The sequence below is a fragment of the Hyla sarda genome, unplaced genomic scaffold, assembly GCF_029499605.1.
Source record: "Hyla sarda isolate aHylSar1 unplaced genomic scaffold, aHylSar1.hap1 scaffold_408, whole genome shotgun sequence".
NCBI classification, from domain to species: Eukaryota; Metazoa; Chordata; class Amphibia; order Anura; family Hylidae; genus Hyla; species Hyla sarda.
In genome coordinates this window covers 244,750-261,298 of record NW_026610424.1, presented here as the reverse complement: position 1 = coordinate 261,298, position 16,549 = coordinate 244,750, and the positions used below count along the sequence as shown (strand labels likewise).

The window sequence follows — 16,549 nt, the reverse complement described above, 5'->3', positions numbered from 1 at the left end:
AAAATCTCATCCCTTCCCCAATATCGCGCCACACCCCTACCCCTTAATTCCCTGGTTGAACGTGATGGACATATGTCTTTTTTCGACCGTACTAACTATGTAACTATGTAACATAACATGGGGGGGGGGGGGGGGGGGGTCTCCTGGCTGTTCACACAGGTGTGTCATTGCTGTACATTGACCATGCATTGCTTCTGTGGTATTGCAAAGGCAAAGACAAATGCTTCCAGCCATCCATTGCACTAATGGATTGGTCATCAGCTGGCTGTCTATGTCCCGCATCAATATAGACCAAAGTACAGAGGGTTAGGCTATGCTATTGTGCACCTACCTGATGCATCAGAAGGTGCGAGGCCCTTGCTAAATTCTGTGCACAGACTTTGAGATCTATGCTTTAGACTGTATCTAAACCTGCTCCAACATGGACTGACATTCTGGCCTACTTTCAGCCGATGCGACTTGTCTGTCGCTGAACAGTCGCTTTTTATGTATTCAGCACCTATGTATAATGTTGTAAAAATGCTCTAGAAGCTAAAGTCGCAGAAATGTCACACATATTTGGCCTGCAACTTTCTGTGCGACAAATTCAGACAGGAAAAATCAGTATAAATCCTTAGAAAATTATCCCCCAGTGTCTCCATCTGCTGGCGGTATTGAATAAGCATTGCTGCACTGATGGGGTATGCATTAGACGAAAAAAAAAGAAGAAAAAGAAGAATAATACGCCCAGAAAAGAGGCGAAAAGGAGAAAAACGTAAAAAAACGTGAAAAAAAAGTAAGAGGAAGAGAAGGGAAAAAAAGGTGGAAATGGGTTTAAAAGTGATTTCGGCGGAGAAATATATATATATATATATATATATATATATATATATATATATATATATGCGCACACACACACATAGATATAAACGTATTCTCCGTTGAGATATTGCAGCCGCTGCTGTGTCCAGGCCCAGGAGCCTTAGCACTGTGCTGTGATGTCACTCAATACCACTGACATCACTAGGTGTAAACAACATCTCTCCTTTGCTGTGTATGTGACTATGGAGCTGTTTGGTGATGTCGTCTATTACGGCCTTCATAGAAGCAACAGGAGATTGTTGCATCCATCTTGAACCCTCAGAACTACAGTGCTATGATGTCACTCACTTCCACAGGCCTTGCAGAGTGTAAACAACAACAACCCAGCTTTGTTGTGTATGTAACCAAAGGGATTTGTGATGTCACCTAGAACCTTCACAGCAGCGACAGCTTTATGAGGAGCATCAGCACTGCTCTGCCTGAGCAGAACCATCACCGCCATAGGTTGTCAAATAACCCGGATTTAACCCACACAGGTAAGTCCAATGGGGTGCAGGCATGTCCTCTATGCTTACAGCTTCCCGTGGGTGTTGGTTTGATACCGTTTGGGGACAGCCAAGGAGGCATCTGCAGGCAACAAAGGTAGGTGTGTGCTTGTGTGTGTGTTTCCTATGCAGATCCTAAGCCCAGTGTCACATGCAAGTAGGAGGAGTAAGAAGGGTTCCTGGCAAATCCGGGTTATGGATTGCATTTAAAAAGGCCCCGTGGGAGTGCAATGGGCCCCTGTCTTGCTGCTTAGCAATAATGGTATGGGTTTAGGTTCTGCTGTGTGTACTGGTGGTTGACTGCCCCCCAGCCCAGAGTGTGCATGGAAAATTGTCTGGCAGCCTCCCTGACAGCAAGCAGTGATAGTGCCCATGAAGGGGACCTTGTTGGGCCCGCCCCTTTCACGGTTATCGCTTCTCGGCCTTTTGGCTAAGATCAAGTGTAGTATCTGTTCTTATCAGTTTAATATCTGATACGTCCCCTATCTGGGGACCATATATTAAATGGATTTTTGAGAACGGGGGCCGATTTCGAAGCTTGCTTCCGTCGCCCTATGCATTGACCCGATATGGCAGTATCTTCGGGTACAGTGCACCACCCCCTTACAGGGTTAAAAAGAAAGATTCCTACTTTCATTGCTACCTGCTTGCTGGCTAGCCAGCTAGCCAGCCCTGTGGGCCTTGCTGCTGCTGCAGCCAAAAAACAAAAGGTGGTGCTGCTGCTGCTTCTGCTGCTTCTGCTTCTGCTTGTGTCTGGCCCCTGTTGGAGCGTCCAGGCACAGGACTTCTGCTGCTGCTGACTAAATGGCCTCCTTAATTGGATCATTTGAGTAGCCAGCACACCTGTGCAGGTAGGGCATGACATGATAGGCAGCTGCCTTGATAGCGGGTGGGTGCTGAATGTTCCTAATTGACAAAATAAGATTAATGCTTATGAAGAAATATAAAATCTCATCCCTTCCCCAATATCGCGCCACACCCCTACCCCTTAATTCCCTGGTTGAACGTGATGGACATATGTCTTTTTTCGACCGTACTAACTATGTAACTATGTAACATAACATGGGGGGGGGGGGGGGGGTCTCCTGGCTGTTCACACAGGTGTGTCATTGCTGTACATTGACCATGCATTGCTTCTGTGGTATTGCAAAGGCAAAGACAAATGCTTCCAGCCATCCATTGCACTAATGGATTGGTCATCAGCTGGCTGTCTATGTCCCGCATCAATATAGACCAAAGTACAGAGGGTTAGGCTATGCTATTGTGCACCTACCTGATGCATCAGAAGGTGCGAGGCCCTTGCTAAATTCTGTGCACAGACTTTGAGATCTATGCTTTAGACTGTGTCTAAACCTGCTCCAACATGGACTGACATTCTGGCCTACTTTCAGCCGATGCGACTTGTCTGTCGCTGAACAGTCGCTTTTTATGTATTCAGCACCTATGTATAATGTTGTAAAAATGCTCTAGAAGCTAAAGTCGCAGAAATGTCACACATATTTGGCCTGCAACTTTCTGTGCGACAAATTCAGACAGGAAAAATCAGTATAAATCCTTAGAAAATTATCCCCCAGTGTCTCCATCTGCTGGCGGTATTGAATAAGCATTGCTGCACTGATGGGGTATGCATTAGACGAAAAAAAAGAAGAAAAAGAAGAATAATACGCCCAGAAAAGAGGCGAAAAGGAGAAAAACGTAAAAAAACGTGAAAAAAAAGTAAGAGGAAGAGAAGGGAAAAAAAGGTGGAAATGGGTTTAAAAGTGATTTCGGCGGAGAAATATATATATATATATATATATATATATATATATATATATATGCGCACACACACACATAGATATAAACGTATTCTCCGTTGAGATATTGCAGCCGCTGCTGTGTCCAGGCCCAGGAGCCTTAGCACTGTGCTGTGATGTCACTCAATACCACTGACATCACTAGGTGTAAACAACATCTCTCCTTTGCTGTGTATGTGACTATGGAGCTGTTTGGTGATGTCGTCTATTACGGCCTTCATAGAAGCAACAGGAGATTGTTGCATCCATCTTGAACCCTCAGAACTACAGTGCTATGATGTCACTCACTTCCACAGGCCTTGCAGAGTGTAAACAACAACAACCCAGCTTTGTTGTGTATGTAACCAAAGGGATTTGTGATGTCACCTAGAACCTTCACAGCAGCGACAGCTTTATGAGGAGCATCAGCACTGCTCTGCCTGAGCAGAACCATCACCGCCATAGGTTGTCAAATAACCCGGATTTAACCCACACAGGTAAGTCCAATGGGGTGCAGGCATGTCCTCTATGCTTACAGCTTCCCGTGGGTGTTGGTTTGATACCGTTTGGGGACAGCCAAGGAGGCATCTGCAGGCAACAAAGGTAGGTGTGTGCTTGTGTGTGTGTTTCCTATGCAGATCCTAAGCCCAGTGTCACATGCAAGTAGGAGGAGTAAGAAGGGTTCCTGGCAAATCCGGGTTATGGATTGCATTTAAAAAGGCCCCGTGGGAGTGCAATGGGCCCCTGTCTTGCTGCTTAGCAATAATGGTATGGGTTTAGGTTCTGCTGTGTGTACTGGTGGTTGACTGCCCCCCAGCCCAGAGTGTGCATGGAAAATTGTCTGGCAGCCTCCCTGACAGCAAGCAGTGATAGTGCCCATGAAGGGGACCTTGTTGGGCCCGCCCCTTTCACGGTTATCGCTTCTCGGCCTTTTGGCTAAGATCAAGTGTAGTATCTGTTCTTATCAGTTTAATATCTGATACGTCCCCTATCTGGGGACCATATATTAAATGGATTTTTGAGAACGGGGGCCGATTTCGAAGCTTGCTTCCGTCGCCCTATGCATTGACCCGATATGGCAGTATCTTCGGGTACAGTGCACCACCCCCTTACAGGGTTAAAAAGAAAGATTCCTACTTTCATTGCTACCTGCTTGCTGGCTAGCCAGCTAGCCAGCCCTGTGGGCCTTGCTGCTGCTGCAGCCAAAAAACAAAAGGTGGTGCTGCTGCTGCTTCTGCTGCTTCTGCTTCTGCTTGTGTCTGGCCCCTGTTGGAGCGTCCAGGCACAGGACTTCTGCTGCTGCTGACTAAATGGCCTCCTTAATTGGATCATTTGAGTAGCCAGCACACCTGTGCAGGTAGGGCATGACATGATAGGCAGCTGCCTTGATAGCGGGTGGGTGCTGAATGTTCCTAATTGACAAAATAAGATTAATGCTTATGAAGAAATATAAAATCTCATCCCTTCCCCAATATCGCGCCACACCCCTACCCCTTAATTCCCTGGTTGAACGTGATGGACATATGTCTTTTTTCGACCGTACTAACTATGTAACATAACATGGGGGGGGGGTCTCCTGGCTGTTCACACAGGTGTGTCATTGCTGTACATTGACCATGCATTGCTTCTGTGGTATTGCAAAGGCAAAGACAAATGCTTCCAGCCATCCATTGCACTAATGGATTGGTCATCAGCTGGCTGTCTATGTCCCGCATCAATATAGACCAAAGTACAGAGGGTTAGGCTATGCTATTGTGCACCTACCTGATGCATCAGAAGGTGCGAGGCCCTTGCTAAATTCTGTGCACAGACTTTGAGATCTATGCTTTAGACTGTATCTAAACCTGCTCCAACATGGACTGACATTCTGGCCTACTTTCAGCCGATGCGACTTGTCTGTCGCTGAACAGTCGCTTTTTATGTATTCAGCACCTATGTATAATGTTGTAAAAATGCTCTAGAAGCTAAAGTCGCAGAAATGTCACACATATTTGGCCTGCAACTTTCTGTGCGACAAATTCAGACAGGAAAAATCAGTATAAATCCTTAGAAAATTATCCCCCAGTGTCTCCATCTGCTGGCGGTATTGAATAAGCATTGCTGCACTGATGGGGTATGCATTAGACGAAAAAAAAGAAGAAAAAGAAGAATAATACGCCCAGAAAAGAGGCGAAAAGGAGAAAAACGTAAAAAAACGTGAAAAAAAAGTAAGAGGAAGAGAAGGGAAAAAAAGGTGGAAATGGGTTTAAAAGTGATTTCGGCGGAGAAATATATATATATATATATATATATATATATATATATATATATATATATATATATATGCGCACACACACACATAGATATAAACGTATTCTCCGTTGAGATATTGCAGCCGCTGCTGTGTCCAGGCCCAGGAGCCTTAGCACTGTGCTGTGATGTCACTCAATACCACTGACATCACTAGGTGTAAACAACATCTCTCCTTTGCTGTGTATGTGACTATGGAGCTGTTTGGTGATGTCGTCTATTACGGCCTTCATAGAAGCAACAGGAGATTGTTGCATCCATCTTGAACCCTCAGAACTACAGTGCTATGATGTCACTCACTTCCACAGGCCTTGCAGAGTGTAAACAACAACAACCCAGCTTTGTTGTGTATGTAACCAAAGGGATTTGTGATGTCACCTAGAACCTTCACAGCAGCGACAGCTTTATGAGGAGCATCAGCACTGCTCTGCCTGAGCAGAACCATCACCGCCATAGGTTGTCAAATAACCCGGATTTAACCCACACAGGTAAGTCCAATGGGGTGCAGGCATGTCCTCTATGCTTACAGCTTCCCGTGGGTGTTGGTTTGATACCGTTTGGGGACAGCCAAGGAGGCATCTGCAGGCAACAAAGGTAGGTGTGTGTTTGTGTGTGTGTTTCCTATGCAGATCCTAAGCCCAGTGTCACATGCAAGTAGGAGGAGTAAGAAGGGTTCCTGGCAAATCCGGGTTATGGATTGCATTTAAAAAGGCCCCGTGGGAGTGCAATGGGCCCCTGTCTTGCTGCTTAGCAATAATGGTATGGGTTTAGGTTCTGCTGTGTGTACTGGTGGTTGACTGCCCCCCAGCCCAGAGTGTGCATGGAAAATTGTCTGGCAGCCTCCCTGACAGCAAGCAGTGATAGTGCCCATGAAGGGGACCTTGTTGGGCCCGCCCCTTTCACGGTTATCGCTTCTCGGCCTTTTGGCTAAGATCAAGTGTAGTATCTGTTCTTATCAGTTTAATATCTGATACGTCCCCTATCTGGGGACCATATATTAAATGGATTTTTGAGAACGGGGGCCGATTTCGAAGCTTGCTTCCGTCGCCCTATGCATTGACCCGATATGGCAGTATCTTCGGGTACAGTGCACCACCCCCTTACAGGGTTAAAAAGAAAGATTCCTACTTTCATTGCTACCTGCTTGCTGGCTAGCCAGCTAGCCAGCCCTGTGGGCCTTGCTGCTGCTGCAGCCAAAAAACAAAAGGTGGTGCTGCTGCTGCTTCTGCTGCTTCTGCTTCTGCTTGTGTCTGGCCCCTGTTGGAGCGTCCAGGCACAGGACTTCTGCTGCTGCTGACTAAATGGCCTCCTTAATTGGATCATTTGAGTAGCCAGCACACCTGTGCAGGTAGGGCATGACATGATAGGCAGCTGCCTTGATAGCGGGTGGGTGCTGAATGTTCCTAATTGACAAAATAAGATTAATGCTTATGAAGAAATATAAAATCTCATCCCTTCCCCAATATCGCGCCACACCCCTACCCCTTAATTCCCTGGTTGAACGTGATGGACATATGTCTTTTTTCGACCGTACTAACTATGTAACTATGTAACATAACATGGGGGGGGGGGGGGGGGGTCTCCTGGCTGTTCACACAGGTGTGTCATTGCTGTACATTGACCATGCATTGCTTCTGTGGTATTGCAAAGGCAAAGACAAATGCTTCCAGCCATCCATTGCACTAATGGATTGGTCATCAGCTGGCTGTCTATGTCCCGCATCAATATAGACCAAAGTACAGAGGGTTAGGCTATGCTATTGTGCACCTACCTGATGCATCAGAAGGTGCGAGGCCCTTGCTAAATTCTGTGCACAGACTTTGAGATCTATGCTTTAGACTGTATCTAAACCTGCTCCAACATGGACTGACATTCTGGCCTACTTTCAGCCGATGCGACTTGTCTGTCGCTGAACAGTCGCTTTTTATGTATTCAGCACCTATGTATAATGTTGTAAAAATGCTCTAGAAGCTAAAGTCGCAGAAATGTCACACATATTTGGCCTGCAACTTTCTGTGCGACAAATTCAGACAGGAAAAATCAGTATAAATCCTTAGAAAATTATCCCCCAGTGTCTCCATCTGCTGGCGGTATTGAATAAGCATTGCTGCACTGATGGGGTATGCATTAGACGAAAAAAAAGAAGAAAAAGAAGAATAATACGCCCAGAAAAGAGGCGAAAAGGAGAAAAACGTAAAAAAACGTGAAAAAAAAGTAAGAGGAAGAGAAGGGAAAAAAAGGTGGAAATGGGTTTAAAAGTGATTTCGGCGGAGAAATATATATATATATATATATATATATATATATATATATATATGCGCACACACACACATAGATATAAACGTATTCTCCGTTGAGATATTGCAGCCGCTGCTGTGTCCAGGCCCAGGAGCCTTAGCACTGTGCTGTGATGTCACTCAATACCACTGACATCACTAGGTGTAAACAACATCTCTCCTTTGCTGTGTATGTGACTATGGAGCTGTTTGGTGATGTCGTCTATTACGGCCTTCATAGAAGCAACAGGAGATTGTTGCATCCATCTTGAACCCTCAGAACTACAGTGCTATGATGTCACTCACTTCCACAGGCCTTGCAGAGTGTAAACAACAACAACCCAGCTTTGTTGTGTATGTAACCAAAGGGATTTGTGATGTCACCTAGAACCTTCACAGCAGCGACAGCTTTATGAGGAGCATCAGCACTGCTCTGCCTGAGCAGAACCATCACCGCCATAGGTTGTCAAATAACCCGGATTTAACCCACACAGGTAAGTCCAATGGGGTGCAGGCATGTCCTCTATGCTTACAGCTTCCCGTGGGTGTTGGTTTGATACCGTTTGGGGACAGCCAAGGAGGCATCTGCAGGCAACAAAGGTAGGTGTGTGCTTGTGTGTGTGTTTCCTATGCAGATCCTAAGCCCAGTGTCACATGCAAGTAGGAGGAGTAAGAAGGGTTCCTGGCAAATCCGGGTTATGGATTGCATTTAAAAAGGCCCCGTGGGAGTGCAATGGGCCCCTGTCTTGCTGCTTAGCAATAATGGTATGGGTTTAGGTTCTGCTGTGTGTACTGGTGGTTGACTGCCCCCCAGCCCAGAGTGTGCATGGAAAATTGTCTGGCAGCCTCCCTGACAGCAAGCAGTGATAGTGCCCATGAAGGGGACCTTGTTGGGCCCGCCCCTTTCACGGTTATCGCTTCTCGGCCTTTTGGCTAAGATCAAGTGTAGTATCTGTTCTTATCAGTTTAATATCTGATACGTCCCCTATCTGGGGACCATATATTAAATGGATTTTTGAGAACGGGGGCCGATTTCGAAGCTTGCTTCCGTCGCCCTATGCATTGACCCGATATGGCAGTATCTTCGGGTACAGTGCACCACCCCCTTACAGGGTTAAAAAGAAAGATTCCTACTTTCATTGCTACCTGCTTGCTGGCTAGCCAGCTAGCCAGCCCTGTGGGCCTTGCTGCTGCTGCAGCCAAAAAACAAAAGGTGGTGCTGCTGCTGCTTCTGCTGCTTCTGCTTCTGCTTGTGTCTGGCCCCTGTTGGAGCGTCCAGGCACAGGACTTCTGCTGCTGCTGACTAAATGGCCTCCTTAATTGGATCATTTGAGTAGCCAGCACACCTGTGCAGGTAGGGCATGACATGATAGGCAGCTGCCTTGATAGCGGGTGGGTGCTGAATGTTCCTAATTGACAAAATAAGATTAATGCTTATGAAGAAATATAAAATCTCATCCCTTCCCCAATATCGCGCCACACCCCTACCCCTTAATTCCCTGGTTGAACGTGATGGACATATGTCTTTTTTCGACCGTACTAACTATGTAACTATGTAACATAACATGGGGGGGGGGGGGGGGGGGTCTCCTGGCTGTTCACACAGGTGTGTCATTGCTGTACATTGACCATGCATTGCTTCTGTGGTATTGCAAAGGCAAAGACAAATGCTTCCAGCCATCCATTGCACTAATGGATTGGTCATCAGCTGGCTGTCTATGTCCCGCATCAATATAGACCAAAGTACAGAGGGTTAGGCTATGCTATTGTGCACCTACCTGATGCATCAGAAGGTGCGAGGCCCTTGCTAAATTCTGTGCACAGACTTTGAGATCTATGCTTTAGACTGTATCTAAACCTGCTCCAACATGGACTGACATTCTGGCCTACTTTCAGCCGATGCGACTTGTCTGTCGCTGAACAGTCGCTTTTTATGTATTCAGCACCTATGTATAATGTTGTAAAAATGCTCTAGAAGCTAAAGTCGCAGAAATGTCACACATATTTGGCCTGCAACTTTCTGTGCGACAAATTCAGACAGGAAAAATCAGTATAAATCCTTAGAAAATTATCCCCCAGTGTCTCCATCTGCTGGCGGTATTGAATAAGCATTGCTGCACTGATGGGGTATGCATTAGACGAAAAAAAAGAAGAAAAAGAAGAATAATACGCCCAGAAAAGAGGCGAAAAGGAGAAAAACGTAAAAAAACTTGAAAAAAAAGTAAGAGGAAGAGAAGGGAAAAAAAGGTGGAAATGGGTTTAAAAGTGATTTCGGCGGAGAAATATATATATATATATATATATATATATATATATATATATATATGCGCACACACACACATAGATATAAACGTATTCTCCGTTGAGATATTGCAGCCGCTGCTGTGTCCAGGCCCAGGAGCCTTAGCACTGTGCTGTGATGTCACTCAATACCACTGACATCACTAGGTGTAAACAACATCTCTCCTTTGCTGTGTATGTGACTATGGAGCTGTTTGGTGATGTCGTCTATTACGGCCTTCATAGAAGCAACAGGAGATTGTTGCATCCATCTTGAACCCTCAGAACTACAGTGCTATGATGTCACTCACTTCCACAGGCCTTGCAGAGTGTAAACAACAACAACCCAGCTTTGTTGTGTATGTAACCAAAGGGATTTGTGATGTCACCTAGAACCTTCACAGCAGCGACAGCTTTATGAGGAGCATCAGCACTGCTCTGCCTGAGCAGAACCATCACCGCCATAGGTTGTCAAATAACCCGGATTTAACCCACACAGGTAAGTCCAATGGGGTGCAGGCATGTCCTCTATGCTTACAGCTTCCCGTGGGTGTTGGTTTGATACCGTTTGGGGACAGCCAAGGAGGCATCTGCAGGCAACAAAGGTAGGTGTGTGCTTGTGTGTGTGTTTCCTATGCAGATCCTAAGCCCAGTGTCACATGCAAGTAGGAGGAGTAAGAAGGGTTCCTGGCAAATCCGGGTTATGGATTGCATTTAAAAAGGCCCCGTGGGAGTGCAATGGGCCCCTGTCTTGCTGCTTAGCAATAATGGTATGGGTTTAGGTTCTGCTGTGTGTACTGGTGGTTGACTGCCCCCCAGCCCAGAGTGTGCATGGAAAATTGTCTGGCAGCCTCCCTGACAGCAAGCAGTGATAGTGCCCATGAAGGGGACCTTGTTGGGCCCGCCCCTTTCACGGTTATCGCTTCTCGGCCTTTTGGCTAAGATCAAGTGTAGTATCTGTTCTTATCAGTTTAATATCTGATACGTCCCCTATCTGGGGACCATATATTAAATGGATTTTTGAGAACGGGGGCCGATTTCGAAGCTTGCTTCCGTCGCCCTATGCATTGACCCGATATGGCAGTATCTTCGGGTACAGTGCACCACCCCCTTACAGGGTTAAAAAGAAAGATTCCTACTTTCATTGCTACCTGCTTGCTGGCTAGCCAGCTAGCCAGCCCTGTGGGCCTTGCTGCTGCTGCAGCCAAAAAACAAAAGGTGGTGCTGCTGCTGCTTCTGCTGCTTCTGCTTCTGCTTGTGTCTGGCCCCTGTTGGAGCGTCCAGGCACAGGACTTCTGCTGCTGCTGACTAAATGGCCTCCTTAATTGGATCATTTGAGTAGCCAGCACACCTGTGCAGGTAGGGCATGACATGATAGGCAGCTGCCTTGATAGCGGGTGGGTGCTGAATGTTCCTAATTGACAAAATAAGATTAATGCTTATGAAGAAATATAAAATCTCATCCCTTCCCCAATATCGCGCCACACCCCTACCCCTTAATTCCCTGGTTGAACGTGATGGACATATGTCTTTTTTCGACCGTACTAACTATGTAACTATGTAACATAACATGGGGGGGTCTCCTGGCTGTTCACACAGGTGTGTCATTGCTGTACATTGACCATGCATTGCTTCTGTGGTATTGCAAAGGCAAAGACAAATGCTTCCAGCCATCCATTGCACTAATGGATTGGTCATCAGCTGGCTGTCTATGTCCCGCATCAATATAGACCAAAGTACAGAGGGTTAGGCTATGCTATTGTGCACCTACCTGATGCATCAGAAGGTGCGAGGCCCTTGCTAAATTCTGTGCACAGACTTTGAGATCTATGCTTTAGACTGTATCTAAACCTGCTCCAACATGGACTGACATTCTGGCCTACTTTCAGCCGATGCGACTTGTCTGTCGCTGAACAGTCGCTTTTTATGTATTCAGCACCTATGTATAATGTTGTAAAAATGCTCTAGAAGCTAAAGTCGCAGAAATGTCACACATATTTGGCCTGCAACTTTCTGTGCGACAAATTCAGACAGGAAAAATCAGTATAAATCCTTAGAAAATTATCCCCCAGTGTCTCCATCTGCTGGCGGTATTGAATAAGCATTGCTGCACTGATGGGGTATGCATTAGACGAAAAAAAAGAAGAAAAAGAAGAATAATACGCCCAGAAAAGAGGCGAAAAGGAGAAAAACGTAAAAAAACGTGAAAAAAAGTAAGAGGAAGAGAAGGGAAAAAAAGGTGGAAATGGGTTTAAAAGTGATTTCGGCGGAGAAATATATATATATATATATATATATATATATATATATATATATACGCGCACACACACACATATATATAAACGTATTCTCCGTTGAGATATTGCAGCCGCTGCTGTGTCCAGGCCCAGGAGCCTTAGCACTGTGCTGTGATGTCACTCAATACCACTGACATCACTAGGTGTAAACAACATCTCTCCTTTGCTGTGTATGTGACTATGGAGCTGTTTGGTGATGTCGTCTATTATGGCCTTCATAGAAGCAACAGGAGATTGTTGCATCCATCTAGAACCCTCAGAACTACAGTGCTATGATGTCACTCACTTCCACAGGCCTTGCAGAGTGTAAACAACAACAACCCAGCTTTGTTGTGTATGTAACCATAGGGATTTGTGATGTCACCTAGAACCTTCACAGCAGCGACAGCTTTATGAGGAGCATCAGCACTGCTCTGCCTGAGCAGAACCATCACCGCCATAGGTTGTCAAATAACCCGGATTTAACCCACACAGGTAAGTCCAATGGGGTGCAGGCATGTCCTCTATGCTTACAGCTTCCCGTGGGTGTTGGTTTGATACCGTTTGGGGACAGCCAAGGAGGCATCTGCAGGCAACAAAGGTAGGTGTGTGCTTGTGTGTGTGTTTCCTATGCAGATCCTAAGCCCAGTGTCACATGCAAGTAGGAGGAGTAAGAAGGGTTCCTGGCAAATCCGGGTTATGGATTGCATTTAAAAAGGCCCCGTGGGAGTGCAATGGGCCCCTGTCTTGCTGCTTAGCAATAATGGTATGGGTTTAGGTTCTGCTGTGTGTACTGGTGGTTGACTGCCCCCCAGCCCAGAGTGTGCATGGAAAATTGTCTGGCAGCCTCCCTGACAGCAAGCAGTGATAGTGCCCATGAAGGGGACCTTGTTGGGCCCGCCCCTTTCACGGTTATCGCTTCTCGGCCTTTTGGCTAAGATCAAGTGTAGTATCTGTTCTTATCAGTTTAATATCTGATACGTCCCCTATCTGGGGACCATATATTAAATGGATTTTTGAGAACGGGGGCCGATTTCGAAGCTTGCTTCCGTCGCCCTATGCATTGACCCGATATGGCAGTATCTTCGGGTACAGTGCACCACCCCCTTACAGGGTTAAAAAGAAAGATTCCTACTTTCATTGCTACCTGCTTGCTGGCTAGCCAGCTAGCCAGCCCTGTGGGCCTTGCTGCTGCTGCAGCCAAAAAACAAAAGGTGGTGCTGCTGCTGCTTCTGCTGCTTCTGCTTCTGCTTGTGTCTGGCCCCTGTTGGAGCGTCCAGGCACAGGACTTCTGCTGCTGCTGACTAAATGGCCTCCTTAATTGGATCATTTGAGTAGCCAGCACACCTGTGCAGGTAGGGCATGACATGATAGGCAGCTGCCTTGATAGCGGGTGGGTGCTGAATGTTCCTAATTGACAAAATAAGATTAATGCTTATGAAGAAATATAAAATCTCATCCCTTCCCCAATATCGCGCCACACCCCTACCCCTTAATTCCCTGGTTGAACGTGATGGACATATGTCTTTTTTCGACCGTACTAACTATGTAACTATGTAACATAACATGGGGGGGGGGGGGGGGGTCTCCTGGCTGTTCACACAGGTGTGTCATTGCTGTACATTGACCATGCATTGCTTCTGTGGTATTGCAAAGGCAAAGACAAATGCTTCCAGCCATCCATTGCACTAATGGATTGGTCATCAGCTGGCTGTCTATGTCCCGCATCAATATAGACCAAAGTACAGAGGGTTAGGCTATGCTATTGTGCACCTACCTGATGCATCAGAAGGTGCGAGGCCCTTGCTAAATTCTGTGCACAGACTTTGAGATCTATGCTTTAGACTGTATCTAAACCTGCTCCAACATGGACTGACATTCTGGCCTACTTTCAGCCGATGCGACTTGTCTGTCGCTGAACAGTCGCTTTTTATGTATTCAGCACCTATGTATAATGTTGTAAAAATGCTCTAGAAGCTAAAGTCGCAGAAATGTCACACATATTTGGCCTGCAACTTTCTGTGCGACAAATTCAGACAGGAAAAATCAGTATAAATCCTTAGAAAATTATCCCCCAGTGTCTCCATCTGCTGGCGGTATTGAATAAGCATTGCTGCACTGATGGGGTATGCATTAGACGAAAAAAAAGAAGAAAAAGAAGAATAATACGCCCAGAAAAGAGGCGAAAAGGAGAAAAACGTAAAAGAACGTGAAAAAAAAGTAAGAGGAAGAGAAGGGAAAAAAAGGTGGAAATGGGTTTAAAAGTGATTTCGGCGGAGAAATATATATATATATATATATATATATATATATATATATATGCGCACACACACACATAGATATAAACGTATTCTCCGTTGAGATATTGCAGCCGCTGCTGTGTCCAGGCCCAGGAGCCTTAGCACTGTGCTGTGATGTCACTCAATACCACTGACATCACTAGGTGTAAACAACATCTCTCCTTTGCTGTGTATGTGACTATGGAGCTGTTTGGTGATGTCGTCTATTACGGCCTTCATAGAAGCAACAGGAGATTGTTGCATCCATCTTGAACCCTCAGAACTACAGTGCTATGATGTCACTCACTTCCACAGGCCTTGCAGAGTGTAAACAACAACAACCCAGCTTTGTTGTGTATGTAACCAAAGGGATTTGTGATGTCACCTAGAACCTTCACAGCAGCGACAGCTTTATGAGGAGCATCAGCACTGCTCTGCCTGAGCAGAACCATCACCGCCATAGATTGTCAAATAACCCGGATTTAACCCACACAGGTAAGTCCAATGGGGTGCAGGCATGTCCTCTATGCTTACAGCTTCCCGTGGGTGTTGGTTTGATACCGTTTGGGGACAGCCAAGGAGGCATCTGCAGGCAACAAAGGTAGGTGTGTGCTTGTGTGTGTGTTTCCTATGCAGATCCTAAGCCCAGTGTCACATGCAAGTAGGAGGAGTAAGAAGGGTTCCTGGCAAATCCGGGTTATGGATTGCATTTAAAAAGGCCCCGTGGGAGTGCAATGGGCCCCTGTCTTGCTGCTTAGCAATAATGGTATGGGTTTAGGTTCTGCTGTGTGTACTGGTGGTTGACTGCCCCCCAGCCCAGAGTGTGCATGGAAAATTGTCTGGCAGCCTCCCTGACAGCAAGCAGTGATAGTGCCCATGAAGGGGACCTTGTTGGGCCCGCCCCTTTCACGGTTATCGCTTCTCGGCCTTTTGGCTAGATCAAGTGTCTGGTCAGGAGGATCCTGGGAGTTTGTCCTACCTTTTCCAAGGGGGGCTGCTACGAGGAACCGAAAAGGCGATCGACAAGATGGGTGTTCGCATCCGTTACCTTACATCCGGTGAAACGCGGATTCGTTTTTCCTTTCGCTTTGATGTTGATGAAGACAAGCAAGAACTCGTCCAACTTTCTTATTTTGTGAAAGAAACTCTCTACAAGCTTCTTGGGGTGAAGAAAGAGAACATCGTCTGTCTCAGAGATCCTCGGAAGGGCAGCTTCATCCTAACTCTGGACTCTGCTTATGCATGCCAGAATCTTTTTGAGAAGCTGAAAAGCAATCAAGACCTTGCTGAGCTTGATGGGATCACGGTCACAGTGTTGTATACTGGAGGCGATATTCCTCTAGTTGTGTGTATGCACAATCCCTTTGTGACTGTGTCCCATATTGAGCTCTTTTTGGGGAAATACTGCAGTTCTGTTAAGTATTCCCATAAGGTGATGAATTCAGAAGACCTATGGACGGGGAAACATAAGTTTTTTGTGAAAATGAAGGAGGATGCTACTGGCATTGGAGGGTTGTGTCATCCACCCTCCAACTTTTCTATCGGTCGGGATAAGGGCTATTTGTTTTATCCCGAGATGCCTACTTTTTGTAGGAAATGTAAGAAATTCGGACATACTATGGAAGTTTGCACGGACACTACAGTTCGCTGTGGTCGGTGCAATCAAGAAGGCCATGTTTCTAAGGACTGTGCTAAAATCGTCTGCAACATTTGTGGTGAAGAAGGCCATGCCTTTAAAGATTGCAGTCTCCGTTCCAGTGTAGCTATATCGTGGGCTGACCGTGTAGCGGGGAGAGTGGGTGTAGTGCAAGCTGAAGTACCACCTGCGAAAGCACCCCAGCGGTCTGAGGCGCCTTCAGAAAAGCCGGCTGTAACTTCTCATGTCGTGGCGGAGCTTATGGACCTTTCTGCTGTGCCTGAGACAGAGGGGAGACCTTCTGTGGAGGGTTCTGGTGGTGGAGGGTCACTAGTGAGCAGTGAAGCCATGGAGGTTGGCGTGAAGGAGATCAAGCGGAAGAAGGAACTTGG

General features: G+C 46.3%; 6 non-coding genes across 6 annotated transcripts; all 6 read left to right on the top strand.

Annotated features, from left to right (window-relative positions):
• The first annotated feature begins 1,756 nt into the window (after window positions 1-1,756).
• Window positions 1,757-1,947, top strand: LOC130333368 (U2 spliceosomal RNA). The gene has a single exon (XR_008875575.1). It is a non-coding gene; the product is annotated as a U2 spliceosomal RNA (small nuclear RNA).
• Window positions 1,948-4,037: 2,090 nt separating this feature from the next.
• On the top strand, window positions 4,038-4,228 carry LOC130333367 (U2 spliceosomal RNA). Its single transcript, XR_008875574.1, has one exon. It is a non-coding gene; the product is annotated as a U2 spliceosomal RNA (small nuclear RNA).
• Window positions 4,229-6,317: 2,089 nt separating this feature from the next.
• LOC130333366 (U2 spliceosomal RNA) lies at window positions 6,318-6,508 on the top strand. Its single transcript, XR_008875573.1, has one exon. It is a non-coding gene; the product is annotated as a U2 spliceosomal RNA (small nuclear RNA).
• A 2,091-nt stretch (window positions 6,509-8,599) lies between these two features.
• LOC130333364 (U2 spliceosomal RNA) lies at window positions 8,600-8,790 on the top strand. The gene has a single exon (XR_008875572.1). It is a non-coding gene; the product is annotated as a U2 spliceosomal RNA (small nuclear RNA).
• A 2,094-nt stretch (window positions 8,791-10,884) lies between these two features.
• LOC130333363 (U2 spliceosomal RNA) lies at window positions 10,885-11,075 on the top strand. The gene has a single exon (XR_008875571.1). It is a non-coding gene; the product is annotated as a U2 spliceosomal RNA (small nuclear RNA).
• A 2,081-nt stretch (window positions 11,076-13,156) lies between these two features.
• On the top strand, window positions 13,157-13,347 carry LOC130333474 (U2 spliceosomal RNA). Its single transcript, XR_008875652.1, has one exon. It is a non-coding gene; the product is annotated as a U2 spliceosomal RNA (small nuclear RNA).
• The last annotated feature ends 3,202 nt before the right edge of the window (window positions 13,348-16,549 follow it).